This window comes from Macrobrachium rosenbergii, chromosome 5 (assembly GCF_040412425.1).
Source record: "Macrobrachium rosenbergii isolate ZJJX-2024 chromosome 5, ASM4041242v1, whole genome shotgun sequence".
In the NCBI taxonomy this organism is placed as follows: Eukaryota; Metazoa; Arthropoda; class Malacostraca; order Decapoda; family Palaemonidae; genus Macrobrachium; species Macrobrachium rosenbergii.
Window position 1 is genome coordinate 15,466,702 of NC_089745.1, and position 15,000 is coordinate 15,481,701.

Sequence of the window (15,000 nt, forward strand, 5' to 3'; positions counted from 1 at the left end):
TATCTGATTTTTGTCTAGAAAGTTCTTTACTATCTTTTGCTTAGACCTGCAGCTAATAGCACCTGTCTTTTCTTCTGGGCATTTTATGTGCCCCGTTTGCAAACCATCCTCCCAAATTCTCGCTGCCCGTGTTCCTTCTCAATTTTTAAATTAAATAGTTTTATGGTGCCCCGTTAGCCAAAACGGGTCGTCGAGCGATTAAAAAGAGAAAGCAAAAAGCAGTAAACATTAGTTCTGGTCAGAAGAACTTGAGAGCAATAAAAGCTTAATGGCAACGAAGATCGAGCTTCTAATATGAACGAATTTTCCTCTTCCACTGCTTTGAATGTTTTTATTTTCCTCTTGTATAAATTAAAGTATTTTGAAGATAGGGGATCGCAATTTGGTTGCCTACCTCACTGGTGTCCCGTGGACCCAGTTCCCAAGAAGAAGAATAAATGTGAATGAAATAATTAAAACCTCAGAAGTTTAGCAAAAACTTCTTAGGTTACAGCTTTTAGTTTTATTGTTATTATACCTCTAGGTGATAACCTGACATCTTGTTCAAGAGATTCTTGTCCGTCCAGTATTATTATTATTATTATTATTATTATTATTATTATTATTATTATTATTATTATTATTATTATTATTATTATTATTATTATAATACAAATGGATAAAACCTGGCTGCCTCTAGCAGTGCCTGTCTTTTTTTCCCCTATCTGTAATGAAAAGCAAATGATGAATTCCATCAGAAATTTCGAAATAGATTCAAAAATACTCCCAGTTGTTTCTTATGCTGGGACGTGAAATGCTGAGATTGTTGTATCAACTTATAATCTTTCCGCTACTGGAATGCAAATTTATACACAGATATTTATTTTATATGTATATACATCTATATATTATATATGTGTATGTACACACATATATATATATACCTATGTATGTATATATACTCGAATTTTTATTACCTGTACATACGACTACTTTCCGGATAGTAACCATTCGACTGTCAAGGCCGTTCGAATCGCCCATGTGCCGAATCGTTTACCACTTATAATTACCCATCGGTGATATTACCGAGGTAGAGCGCATTGGATATTAAATGACAATTATACCTTGATATATATATATATATATATATATATATATATATATATATATATATATATATATATATATATATATATATATATATATATATATATATATATATATATATATATATATATAATGCTTAAAAAAATCGCAGGAAAATGACAAGCAGAAGTTCAGTATACCAAGCGCTTTTACGTGTTTATTCACGCATCTTCGGGGCACACACAAAAAAAATGTATCGTTAATGTAAAAAGAATTCTGAACTAAATCCTGTAATTTAACAATTTTCATTTAGTGGTTGGATGAAATGTATGTATATTCCGACGATTCAGGTACTTGAATGTTCTCTTTCAACTGAGATGAAATTGATGGCCCACCAAGGATTAACCCGTGCGTCATTCTCTCATATCTTAAGCTTCAGGTGAATCAAATTACTGTTATTTGCCTCTACACCATAAAAAAAGGGTATATCTCTCTGCGGTAGGTAGCCATACCGAAGTAATGCTTCATTTCTGGCATGCGGTACTCAGTACATGGCCATAGAATGTTTCATTTGTACTTTTTTTTTTTTTTTTTTTTTTTTAGATATGATTAATCTAATAATAATAATTTCCAAGTAGATCTCTCTTGTTAAATATAGTTCTGATTACGTTCATTACTTTGCGGTAAGAGTAAGTTAATGGTCATTTCTTCTGCAGATATGTATTATAGAATGTAACATTTGTTGTAGTAGCGCCAGGATGATATAAGTCATTGAATCAGTGTTGAAAACTATCCCGTTGCCGGCAATAGACATCAAAATCTAACAGCTCATTCTACGTTGCTGACCTCGAATTCTGTGTACATTAGTTGGTTGAATGAAGAAGAATATTAGGTCCCTTCATCTTCGTTAAATGACCGAAAACGAATCTTCTTCTTCTTCTTCTTCTTCTTCTTCTTCTTCTTCTTCTTCTTCTTCTTCTTCTTCTTCTTCTTCTTCTTCTTCTTCTTCTTCTTCTTCTTCTTCTTCTTATTATTATTATTATTATTATTATTATTATTAATGAAAATCTACAAACATATGGGACATGCCGAAATGACCAGCAACTTGTTTGGCAATTTTCCGGACAAGAATGCTTACATGTGAAAAACGAAGGACGATGTTATTATTAAATATTAATAGAAAAAAGCAGAAGGTAAGAATACATCAGCAGACCTATATACAATTCATTAGAAACAAAAATAAAAAAAAAGGATCATGAAAGACAGCATGATTTAACATACTGATAAATAGACCAGTTTAATATATTTATAGATTATCAGATAGAAATCCTGACCTGGTGGCCCATTTTAGCCGGCACACTTCATGACAATTCGAACGGGGCGGCTATGAAACGAGTTTATCAGGGATTCCCAGGTAGATCGTTAGTGCTAGCATTCGTGCTTGCAACAGTAACTTAAATAAGGCCTAACTTACTTTTATAATGATTTCGCGAACTAGATGCTGCGTGTGTGTTAAATTAACTCATGAACACAGACTTTGTTTTAATTGTTATTGTTTTTGATCAAACACGGATGTTGTTATTTTAAGTGTTATCGTTATTGATAAGACTTTACTGTTTTAATTATCGAAAACAACACGAATACAGTATTCGCCAAGGTTATATGTAGTATAAGTTCCGTTTTCGTTGTCGTTGTTGTGGGTATCTGAAGCAAAAACAAATCAACAAAAAGGATGTGAACATCAAGTCGGTAATCTTTCTCTGATCAGAGCTGTTGCCATTCCTTTCTCCATGACCTTAATTGTGACGCCATTTTACATAAGTTGATCACTAATCGCTCCGGAAGACAACTATTTACAGACAGACTCTAAATTCTGGTCACGTCGCAGACACTGCGTTCCATGTACTTACTGAGCGACCAAGCGTTACGACGTGAATGATCGAACGTCGGGTTCCGCTGTTAGTCTCATGTCGTTATTTTCACTGTTTACATTAGTCTCATGTCATTATTTTCACTGTTTACATTAGTCTCATGTTATTTTCACTGTTTATATTATTGTCATTTTATTTTCACTGTTTACATTAGTCTCGTGTCGTTATTTTCACTGTTTACATTAGTTTTGTGTTATTTTCACTGTTTTCATTAGTTTTTTCATTGTTTACATTAGTTTCGCGTAGTTATTTTCACGATTGACACTAGTTTCGCTTCGTCATTTTCACTGTTTATATTAGTTTCATGTTATTTTGACTGTTCATTAGTTTCTTGCCGTTATTTTCACTGTTGGCATTAGTGTCATGTTATTTTCGCTCTTTAAATTAGTATCATATCGTTATTTTCATCGTTTGAATTAGTCTCGTCGTTATTTTCATCGTTTGAATTAGTCTCGTTGTTATTTTCAGTTTACATTAGTTTTTGCTGTTTGCACTAGTCTCATGTCGTTATTTTTACTGTTTACGATAGTTTTGTGTCGTTATTTTCACTGTGGATTAGTCTCATGTCGCTGTTTTCACTGTTTACGATAGTTTTATGTCGTTATTTTCTCTGTGCATTAGTCTCATGTCGTTATTTTCACTGTTTACGATGGTTTTGTCGTTATTTTCACTGTGCATTAGTCTCATGTCGTTTTCACTTTTTTATTAGTTTCATGTCGTTATTTTAGCTGTTTACATTAGTCTCATGTCGTTATTTTCACTGTGCATTAGTCTCATGTCGTTATTTTCGCTGTTTATACTAGTTTCACATAGTTATTTTCACTGTTTACATCAATCTCGTGTGGTTATTTTCACTGTTTACATTAGTTTCATGTCGTTATTTTCACTGTGGGCATTAGTCTCATGTTATTTTCACAGTTTGCATTAGTCTCATGTCGTTATTTGTGTCGTTGTTTGGTTTGACATTGTTATTTTCCATTCTGTTTTCTTTTAAATCATTATTTTCACTCTCATGTTTAATTTTATGATGTTACTCCTTATATTCATTTACTTAGGTTATTATCGTATTTTTGCTTTCAGTCTCAGTATATCGATATTTTCATATTTTCTGTTTGATTTTTACATTGCTGTTTTGATTCATTTAGTGACGATGTTATTTTCATAACATTAACTTTCATGTCGTTATATCCACTCTTTAATTTAATTTCATATCGTTATTTTACCCTATTTTGTTTATAACTACCTATCATTATTGTCATTTTATTTTAAATTTCGTTATTTTCAATTTTTGTTTTTAATTTTCTGTCGTTGTTTTCAAGCTTTTATATCAGTCTTTTATTTTTTTCACTTACTGTTGAGTGTCTTGGTGTTGTTTTAATTCTCTTCGCACTACATTTATTTTGTCAAAATAAGACCTTTTTTGCTTGTTCGCGTAGAATTTTTACACGTTCAACGATAATAATTTTGTTTTCAGTTAAGTACGTCGTATATATCCACAGACAATGGACACATCGTTTTTCACACTAATATACGCTGAAATAAGTGACAGAAGCACGCGGGAGCACTGCATGCCGGACTGTTGCGTGCAGACTGCTTCTGTCTAAACGCATCACCACATGGCGCGGCGTATGTAGCTTCTTCCGCCTTCTCGAAACAGTTCGCACTGCGTTAAGTTTACCCTACAACTGAACCTCTCTGAAGGTCGTCCCCGCTCTCTCTCTCTCTTCCCTCATTTTCTTGCGTACGTTGGGCGAGACGGGGCCCAGTTACCACTGCATCATAGTTTAGCCTACAACTGACCCTTCCTCTCTCTCTCTCACTCTCTTTCTTTCTCTTTGGTTGGTCAAGAGAGGGCCATGTTTTATTGTCCAACCACCGTCTCACCTCGCCTTGTAAGCCACGCCTTTGGTGCTGCTGGTGCAACTGGGGTAGATAGACCCTGGGCACACAACGTGCCCCGCCTACTTTCGTCTTATAGCCCCAATATTCTCTCTCTCTCTCTCTCTCTCTCTCTCTCTCTCTCTCTCTCTCTCTCTCTCTCTCTCTCTCTCTCGCGAAATGGTAGCGCGCTCAGCTCACGAAATTGAGAGACCAGTTAGGCTAATGTGCCGCTGTTTGACCTTAGCTTGGAATTAGTTACTCAGTTGTTAGCTGACCGTTGTGGGTCGCAGCTGAGGTGTGAAAGGAGAGAGAGAAACTCCGTGCATGAGTATTCATTACTCTGTCATAATATATACCATCAAAACGAGAGGGCCTCGACGAGGTAATCCTCACTCCAACCCGTTGCTCCGGATAGGAAATATATTCCATACGGTGAAATGGAAAATATTCAGGCGTTCGCTGGTCCGAATTGTTTTCCATTCATCTTTAAAATGCATCTAAGGGCGCACGTAAATTAAATTAAGGACAAAAAGACAATCTAATGTAGAGATTAAGTTGACGAATTGAAGTAATTAGATAAGTAAGAATTATCAAGAGACTTTCTTATACTGTTAACTAATTACCATATAAACGTCCCCCCACCCCCCACCGAACATTCAGCGTGCAGGAAAACGTCGGCACTAAAGGAAACTAGTGTTTTGATTGACGCAATAACTCACCGCAACTCGCATCAGATCCTCAAGATTTGGTGCATGTTTATAAGCATTGCTCTTTCTCTGTGATATAATTGTTAAGCTTGTTCATGTCCCAAAAATAGGACCAGGAGTTCATGTGCCATTGAGATCCAGCGTTTACCGGTGGTCATCCATCCAAGCACTGACCAGACCCAATATAGAGGTTAGCTGTAACTAGATAACTAATTTAAAGAGATTTTAAGCACTTTTCATAAAGATCACATTTTCAAAAAGGGCTCTTGGCGTGAGTTTGATAAAGGCCATGTTGAGTTTTATTAGTAAGTTTCAGTAATACCTTTTTAAGTGTTATTTAAACCTTATGTTTTATTAAGAGTTCTATAAGCACTACTAGACCTATTTATTTAGCTAATTTCTTATGATAGCTTAACCGGACTGAGCATTTTTGAAAATTATATTTTGCCTCATTTTTATTATATGCTTAACTTCGTCAAAATTACGATGAAAGACTAATGAATACCCTTACGTTCAGAAGTTAATTGATACCATTCACTTACGTATTATCGATTAATCTGCCTTCCCATGGATAAATTATCTTGACTCATTTTAAAAGAACATGATTTGGGCAGTCATGCCCTGTCCGTTTCTTTACAATGAAAGAAGCATATTTATTTCCTTAACATTTTAATGACCAAATCATAATAGGTTTGATACTGCGGTAAGATAGTTGAAAGGACAAATTATTTACAAGTTAACAAATTACATTTTCTTTGCCACACAGTTTATGAAGACCACTTCCTAATGGCTCGATTGACTTCAGTTTTTTTTTTTTTTCTTTTCTGAGACCGCCCGATATCCTAAGAGCCTCAGTGGGTTCTACCTGGTAGGTTGGTCAAATGGGAGATGTTATCAAGGGTCAGCCAGGAGCGGCAGGTGATGCTGGGGTAAAATTGAGGGAGATTGTAAGTGATTACATTGTAGGAGAAAATTGGGTGCCATAATATCGTTCATTTTGCTCGCTGGCTAACTGCCCCTGTATTGAAGTAGGTTAACTACATATTTTCCCCGTAAACTGGTTAAGCTATTTTAATAATAATAATAATGATAATAATAATAATCCCCATAGGGAGGTAGTGCCGTCAGTGCACCTCACGCAGTGCACTGTAGGCATTACTTAAGGTTCTTTGCAGCGTCCCTTCGGCCCTTAGCTGCAACCCTTTTCATTTATTTTATTTTACCTACATTCATATTCTCTTTCTTCCGTCTTAATTTTCACCCTCTCCTAACAACTGATTCATAGTGCAACTGCAAGGTTTTCCTCCTGTTACACCTTTCAAACTTTTTTATTGTCGATTTCCGTTTCAGCGCTGAATGACCACATAGGTCCCAGTGTCTGGCCTTTGGCTGAAATTTTATATTCCATTCATATATATATATATATATATATATATATATATATATATATATATATATTATATATATATATATATATATATATATATATATATATATATACATACATACATACATACATACATACATACATACATACATACATACATACATACATACATACATACATATATCGCCTCCAACGCCGTGAGATGCAAAGGATCTCTGAGAAATTTGACAAGTCATGTCTCTCGTGTTCTTTTTATCCCACCAGTCTCCGTTTTTAAGTTCTCATCCTGATAGGCGTGGGTCTTTTAACTCTTCCATCTGCTCTTCATTATTATTCCATCAACATTATTATTATTATTATTATTATTATTATTATTATTATTATTATTATGAGCATACAGTATTTAAATGGGGTAGTGAACCAGGAACCTATTAACTTACTAAAGCTGACTGCCACAACGCCGGGAGAAAATAATGGCAGATATAAAATTATTCTCACATATACTGTAAGTAGATGAAAAACTTGTGTGGAAGCAGTCGAAAGAAGATGTATATGCTTAATATATTTAAAAAATATAACTGGGAAAATCTTAAAAAAAAATCAATCTCGTTTTAGAAATTTGGAAAACTTGAAAATTCTATTTAAAACTCACGGTGAATACCAGCAGGTGAAGTAGAAGTAAATCACATTGAATACCCGCAGGCAATGTAAAACATGTTTAAATGAACAGAATGTGATTTCTTATACAACAAGTAAAAAATGCGCTTAAGTTTCTTCGGCGCAGTCGGGTTTTCTGTACAACGTATAATCAAGGCCACCGAAAATAGATCTATCTTTCGGTGGTCTCAGTATAATGCTGTATGAGCTACGGCCCATGAAATTTTAACCACGGCCCGGTGGTGCCATGTCCTGTATCGTTGTCAGGCGCACGATTATGGCTAAATGTAACCTTAAATAAAATAAAAACTACTGAGGATAGAGGGCTGCAATTTGGTATGATTGAGGATTGGAGGGTGGATAATCAACGTACCAATTTGCAGCACTCTAGCCTTAGTAGCTTTTAAGGTGTGAGGACGGACAGAAAAAAGTGCGTACGGACAGACAAAGCCGGCACAATAGTTTTCTTTTACAGAAAACTAAAAATTGAAAATTTTGTTGTCTGAATGATTCTTAATACTAAAAAGAATAATCTGCTGTGAATGTCTGTGCAAATCAGAAAAATCTGCAAATCAGAAAAATCTTTTAAATTTCCTACGACAACCACCCAATAGGGTAACAAAATTTTACATGGTAACTGATGCAAAACAGAAAGAACTTCCTCTGACCCACAAATAGTCTAAAGCAAGTGCATAAGCTAACGGGATGTGACTGGGGTCCTGAGTTATGGCCGAACAGAAGCATATGAAACAACTTTATATGCAGAGAACCATAAAAATGAGAAATGGCCCCTCTCGGGGAGTAATTTACACGTCAGGGCAACGCTAGGTAAAAAAACAAAGAATGGAACTCGTCTGAGTTAACTAAATCAAACAGCTGATAGGAAAATTACTTATGGCAGGTACTCATTGCTTAAGTAAAGGTAGTGAGTTTTATTATTATTATGTAATTATTATTATCATTATCATTATTCCCGTAGGGATACCAGCGCTTAGCCTGTGGCCTAGACCTGGTATTCCATGTAATTCAAATCCCCTGGGCCAGCCCTATGAGAGCTGATGTTTAGCTCAATGGTCTGTGGTCTGATTAAAATATTTTGATAATATATTAATAATCCCCATAAGGAAGTAGTGCCGTCAGTGCACCTCACGCGGTTCACTGTAGGCATTCTTAAGGTTCTTTGCGGCGTCCCTTCGGCCCCTGGCTGCAGCCACTTTCATTCCTTTAACTGTACCTCCATTCACATTCTCATCCTTTCACCGTACTTTCCACCCTCTCTTAACAATTGTTTCATAGTGCAGCTGCGAGATTTTCCTCCTGTTACACCTTTAAAACCTATTAACTCTCAATTTCCCTTTCAGCGCTGAATGACCTCATAGGTCCCAGCGCTTGGCCTTTAGCCTAAATTATATAATTCATTCCATTCCTGTTATTATTATTATTATTATTATTATTATTATTATTATTATTATTATTATTATATTATTCAGGTGTCGAAAGGTATAGTTTTAGTGGGTATTACTGTCAGTAATGGTAGTGTACTTGTACCAGAAAAATGACAGTAATAAATAAGAGGGTCGGGGCTTGCAAGAGGTTCGAGATGTACTGTCAAGTCTCGACCGTAGGTCGGAAGATTGGACCAACGTGCTTTCTTTTTGCACTGTTATAAGGACCCATTGGTGAGAAGGGTGGCCCCAGTTTAGATTACAGCAAGTATAAATGTGAAGTGTTTCATTTATACAATTCTGCTGTTTCACAGAAAATCATATGGATGCACATTGTACTCTATATTATCGTGTTTATTATTAGTACCCTGCTGACACAGTCGGTTGACTGCAGTCTTTCCCTCCGTTTGTCTGTCAGCGTGTCTGTCACACCGACATTGTCATGGCAGCTTCTCTTAAACGGATGAAGGGATTTGGTGAAACCTGGTATAAGGACAGACCATCATGCATAGGTGTGCTTGAAGGAGATCGTCCGCTTCTGTCTGTCCATCTCTGTGTTTGTCACACTTATCCAGTCTTTGTAAATCCTCGTACATCGTTAATATTCCTGGGGCAGTTGTGTTGCACAAATGCACCTTGTCGCAGAAAATCGTCTGTGTTATTTAACATGGCAAGAATCGTAATGGTATCTTTCTCAGCATTTCGTCAGCCGGAATCTTCATTGAGAGGAGTTGGTCGGAGATCGGTATGGGATATGTATTTATTAAGCAAAACTCACAGAATAGCTACTAAACTCTCTCTCTCTCTCTCTCTCTCTCTCTCTCTCTCTCTCTCTCTCTCTCTCTCTCTCTCTCTCTCTCGTTGGGGAATCTAAGCTGAAATCATATATTCCCACTTGTTTTTCCATGTTAGCTAAATGATTAATAGATACATTTGATGACATATATTTGATACTTGCATTCTTCTTTGAAACTTTCTGGCGCTAAATTTAATTTCATACTTATTCTCTTCTCTGGTTTTATTTTATATTTTTTGTTTTAGTGTTAGGCTAATTCCAGAGGCCATCATTTCTCCAGCATACAGAGCAAAGATGATCCACCCACCTGTTCGGCTTCCTTTTGTTTGATAGTTTATTGTGCTTCTTTCGCAGTTCATCTTTATTGGGAGATTTCTATCATGTGTCCATTATTGCTAGTTAGAAGTCTTACATGTACCTGTTGTGAATAGAATCAGTTTCAGATTCTCTCTCTCTCTCTCTCTCTCTCTCTCTCTCTCTCTCTCTCTCTCTGTGTGTGTGTGTGTGTGTGTGTGTGTGTGCGTGCGCGCGCTTAAGCCCATCGCAACAAGGGGAACATGCACCTACATTTTGTGGGTGTACTCGACAAAAAGCCGCCTTTAATGAACTTCATAAATCAGTGGATAAGTTATTATCACCCTTGTTCCAACCCAAAAAAGGACTTGGTTTTTCATTCTTGTCAGGGTAGGAGCACGTATCACATATAGGCTAGGCCTAATTTCTCATGGGGGATAAGTTATTACTAAGGTAAAGTGAGTTTGGTTATACTGTGTATAAAAATTTCATATGTAAAGTTGGTTATACAGTAGTTTAATGTATGTATGTATGTATGTATATATATATATATATATATATATATATATATATATATATATATATATATATATATATATATATATATATAAAATATATGAATGTTTAGATACATATTTATATACTGTATATATATGTTTATATATATACACACACAATATATATATATATATATATATATATATATATATATATATATATATATATATATATATATATAACGTGGTAGCTCTCTTTGTTGATATAAGAACCGGTTTAAGGTGTGGGAGTTTCTTGCTAAGAGTGTTCATCACTGATTCAGCAGTTTAAAGATACATAACAGCTATGTATGTGTTTTTGTGTACCTGTTTTCTGATGGGTACATGTTAGAGTGCACCAGGAAGAGGATCCAGGTTTGTATCCAGGGTGAGGAAGATTCGAAATAAGTAGGTTCCTTTGAAACCCCTGAAGCCCTTGTTGACCTAACTCACTTTTAAGGTTAACAGAGGCACAAGGCATTCAACAGAATATATCTAGTTTGCTCCCGTCTCAGCCAGGGATTCACACCCGCGTCCTTTAGTTTATTAGTTGAACATGCTACCTCGTACACGTATGGTATAATTTCTTCAAGATTGAGTCAGTTCCCCAACTTAGTGGTACCAGAAAAATAAGGGAAATGTGATAGCCACATTCATTACCCAACATTTCAATATAGGATGAAACCCTTGTGCAGAAAACTAACACAGCATTAACCGCTTTATGGTCCCACAAAGAAGACTCCTCAGCAGTGCTTTAAAAACCACCTACAAACATTGCATCATCCACCTCTATCTTGCAAGGACGCTCTCACTTCCTTGATGTAAAGACCCGTCTTTAATCTTATTAACCTGTTTTCTTCATATGTCCAGACCATCTAAGAAACACTGATCCGTCTTTTCCAATATGTTAACTGTTTCATCACTCATTTTGTGTATTTCGGCAGTTTTGTTATTCAGATTCTTCTTACTCTGCATGCATATCATGGAAACATGTCATCTCGGCAGCTGCAACTACGTTTGTATCATTCACTTTCAAAATCCGCACTTCATTTCCATGAAGGAGAGTTTGCACAACAGTCCTTCCATGATCCATCATTGGCTTTTATGTACACTCCTCTTTTCCAAATCTGTCACATACTCCTTGTGTTCGTTCGTGCTTCACTTATTCTGTAACTCTCCCAACTTTCATCTAAGTGTCATCCAGTGCATTTGCTCCCTAATCAACCCATTCCACTTTTCTATTATCTACAGTACATTATCATTCCTGGTTTCCTTTTACCTCATAAGCATAAACTCCATCCTTTTTTTCTTTCAGCAGTTTGCTTCTTACAAACAATTTTGAACTCTTTCACCAGTTTCAATGCAGTATCCGCTATTTGGTTACATCAACATTTTACACATCATTTACGACCCATTTTCGTATCCTACTAGATTAGTGCCCTGTCTCTGACTTCTTAAATCACTTCATCCATAAATTTATCAAATGGCCCTGGAAACAGAACATTTCTCAATCTCAGGCCCACGTTTACATCAAATTAGATACCCTCTCGCCTATATGTTCTTGCACATGCCTCTCTTTCCCACACACACACACACACACATATATATACAGTATGTGTATATACATATATATATATATATATATATATATATATATATATATATACATGTATATATATATTATATATATATATATATATATATATATATATATATATATATATATATATATATATATATGTGTGTGTGTATATCTCTTCTGTATTCGGCAACTTGTCTTATTAAATTTGGTATTTGTATTCGTTCCACTAGCAAATGATAAACAGTGAACTCTTTCCGTACATTTGTGTGTGTGTATGTATGTATATTATATACTGTATATATGTACATATATTTATAATATATATATATAATATATATATGTACACAGTATATATATCCATACATACGTACATATATACAACATAAAATGTACGGAAAGAGTTCACTGTTTATCTTTTGCTAGTGGAACGAATACCAAATTTGATAAGGCAAGTTGCCGACTACAGAAGACTCTACATACTAATATTTTATGAGATGCGGAGAATCTTTAACATGTTGCCTGAGTCCTTTCAATTTCGTGAACAAAAAGTGAACAGAAATGTTTATAACTGTCGTAAAGTCTTCCCATGTCACGATTAACGTGTAAGGTTCTTCACAGAGAGAGAGAGAGAGAGAGAGAGAGAGAGAGAGAGAGAGAGAGAGAGAGAGAGAGATAATTACTCCTTACCCAAATTTCAGGTCTTCAGCCAATTCTGCCCATATTACTCTTACCTATGGAGACGAGGAAGTGAAGGCAACCAAGCGGAAAAAGTAAGGAATCTCTCTCTCTCTCTCTCTCTCTCTCTCTCTCTCTCTCTCTCTCTCTCTCTCTCTCTCTCTTCTTCTTGTGGTTGGCTGGTCGTGAATGGAATGAAGGAAGAGAGAGCATAGTTGGTCGCAAGTTGAGAGAGAGAGAGAGAGAGAGAGAGAGAGAGAGAGAGAGAGAGAGAGATTATTAATCCATTAAAATGTAAGGCATCATTTCATATCAAACAGGGGGCTTCGACGAGGTAATCCTCAGGAGTCCACCGGGGTAAAGCCCTTCATAAGATATTCTCTCTCGGTGGGTGACCGGGTGCAACCTTTTGTGGCTAATGACTTTAGCGTGTTCTATTTTTTGTTAAGATTAACATAAACGACGTGGGATTAGTCATTGTATACTGCTGTTGTTGCTTCTCTCTCTCTCTCTCTCTCTCTCTCTCTCTCTCTCTCTCTCTCTCTCTCTCTCTCAGCGTTAGAGATTTCGAACGGGACGGGGGCGCTTTCCTTAAAAAAAAAAAAATCCATTGTGCCTGTGTTGATCGAAGAGGTGAGTTAGGTACCTGATAATTAGACGACCGTTGCGGATTGGAGTCAGTGGAGAGAGAGCTCATTGCGCGACCAAAAATTTATACCATCAAACATAGCGCTAAGACAAGTAATCCGCACCCAACGGGGGTGAAACCATTCATGAAATACTTCACAGCGGTTGACTGATTCTTAGTAATTCTAGTTTCTTTTATTCATTCTCAGTTTTGTGACTGTATTGGGAAATTTTCTATCTTGGTTTTCATTATATTTAAAGGGAGATGTTTGTCTGCTGTTTGCTTTTTTCCGCCATTCACAGATAATGCAAAGATTAAGAAGGTCTGAGAATAAGTTTGAATTATAAGTAAAGTTCGGTTTAGTAAGTCAATGCGAAGGTCAAGGACAGAGGTCTCGACAGATATGAAATGGCCACAAGGAAAAGACTTATAAATGTATAACATATTCTAGAGTCTCTCTCTCTCTCTCTCTCTCTCTCTCTCATTGCATATAGACATGTAGAAGGTAATATGGAATTTAATAGGGTATGTTACGGTCTTGGTTACGGCGTACCAAAACCAGTTCACATTAAGCCGTAAAAAAAAAAGAAAAAATCTTGTGGAATGAAGTTAATCGGCAGAACAGAAGACGTAGGGGGAGATTTATCAGGAAAGCATTTTTATTGCTGCGCTTCGCCTCCGTCGACTTTTTTTTTATCGTCTTTCAAATATCGACTCAGTATCATTTATGTGGAAAGTTGTCATCAGTATATGAGTGGCCCTTTTAGCTTTATCCATTAGAGTGTGCTTACATTTTAAACAATCACTTTTTTTAATTGAACGCATTGTGTATGTTTATATTTATAATTTGTGTGTAGCAGCGATTATGTACTGCTAATGGACTCTTTTAAGTTTTGACTTGTCATCATATAGCTTTAGGCCATACACTCACCATGAGTCATACAATAATGCAGAGTGAAGGTACACTTCGATCCAAGCTTCGGGACAGTATGTCACGTCCCTAGGGTCGGGACTTACCGTCTCGACCCTCTCTTATGTGGCCTTCGTGTTTTTTTATGGGATAGGTACGATAGTAATGACAATAATAATAATTTACTAAAAGGATGAAAATTTGTGATGTCACAAAGAGTTAACAGCATCTTTAGTAGGTTAATGGACCTCTCTTCTTCAAAAGTGGCGATTTTGGTAATACAGACGAAGAAAGTAAATTCCAAATTTTAAATAAATATGATCAGAATAACCGTTTATTAATGAGACGTGATTAGAAAATATTTGAGGTAATAGATTTAAAAAAAAATTTATTGAGGCACCATATACATTTTTTCAATAAAAACTGGTCTGTGTAGTGTTTTGAATTTGTTTTTTTTTTTTCTAGCAAAAGCCACGAAGAAAACTTTTTTTTTTAAATGATAGTGG

At 35.8% G+C, this 15,000-nt stretch overlaps 1 protein-coding gene and 1 long non-coding RNA gene across 3 annotated transcripts in view; one reads left to right on the plus strand and one right to left on the minus strand.

Annotated features, from left to right (window-relative positions):
- The window catches only part of LOC136838526 (uncharacterized), a 32,000-nt gene extending 27,127 nt beyond the window's left edge, over nt 1–4,873 (minus strand). Inside the window, exon 1 of the mRNA XM_067103615.1 lies at nt 2,976–4,873. The gene's annotated coding sequence lies outside the window, so the exon portion shown is untranslated. The remainder of the gene's footprint in view (nt 1–2,975) is intronic.
- The window catches only part of LOC136838528 (uncharacterized), a 595,187-nt gene that overhangs the window by 19,089 nt on the left and 561,098 nt on the right, over nt 1–15,000 (plus strand). The gene's annotated exons all lie outside the window — the stretch shown is intronic.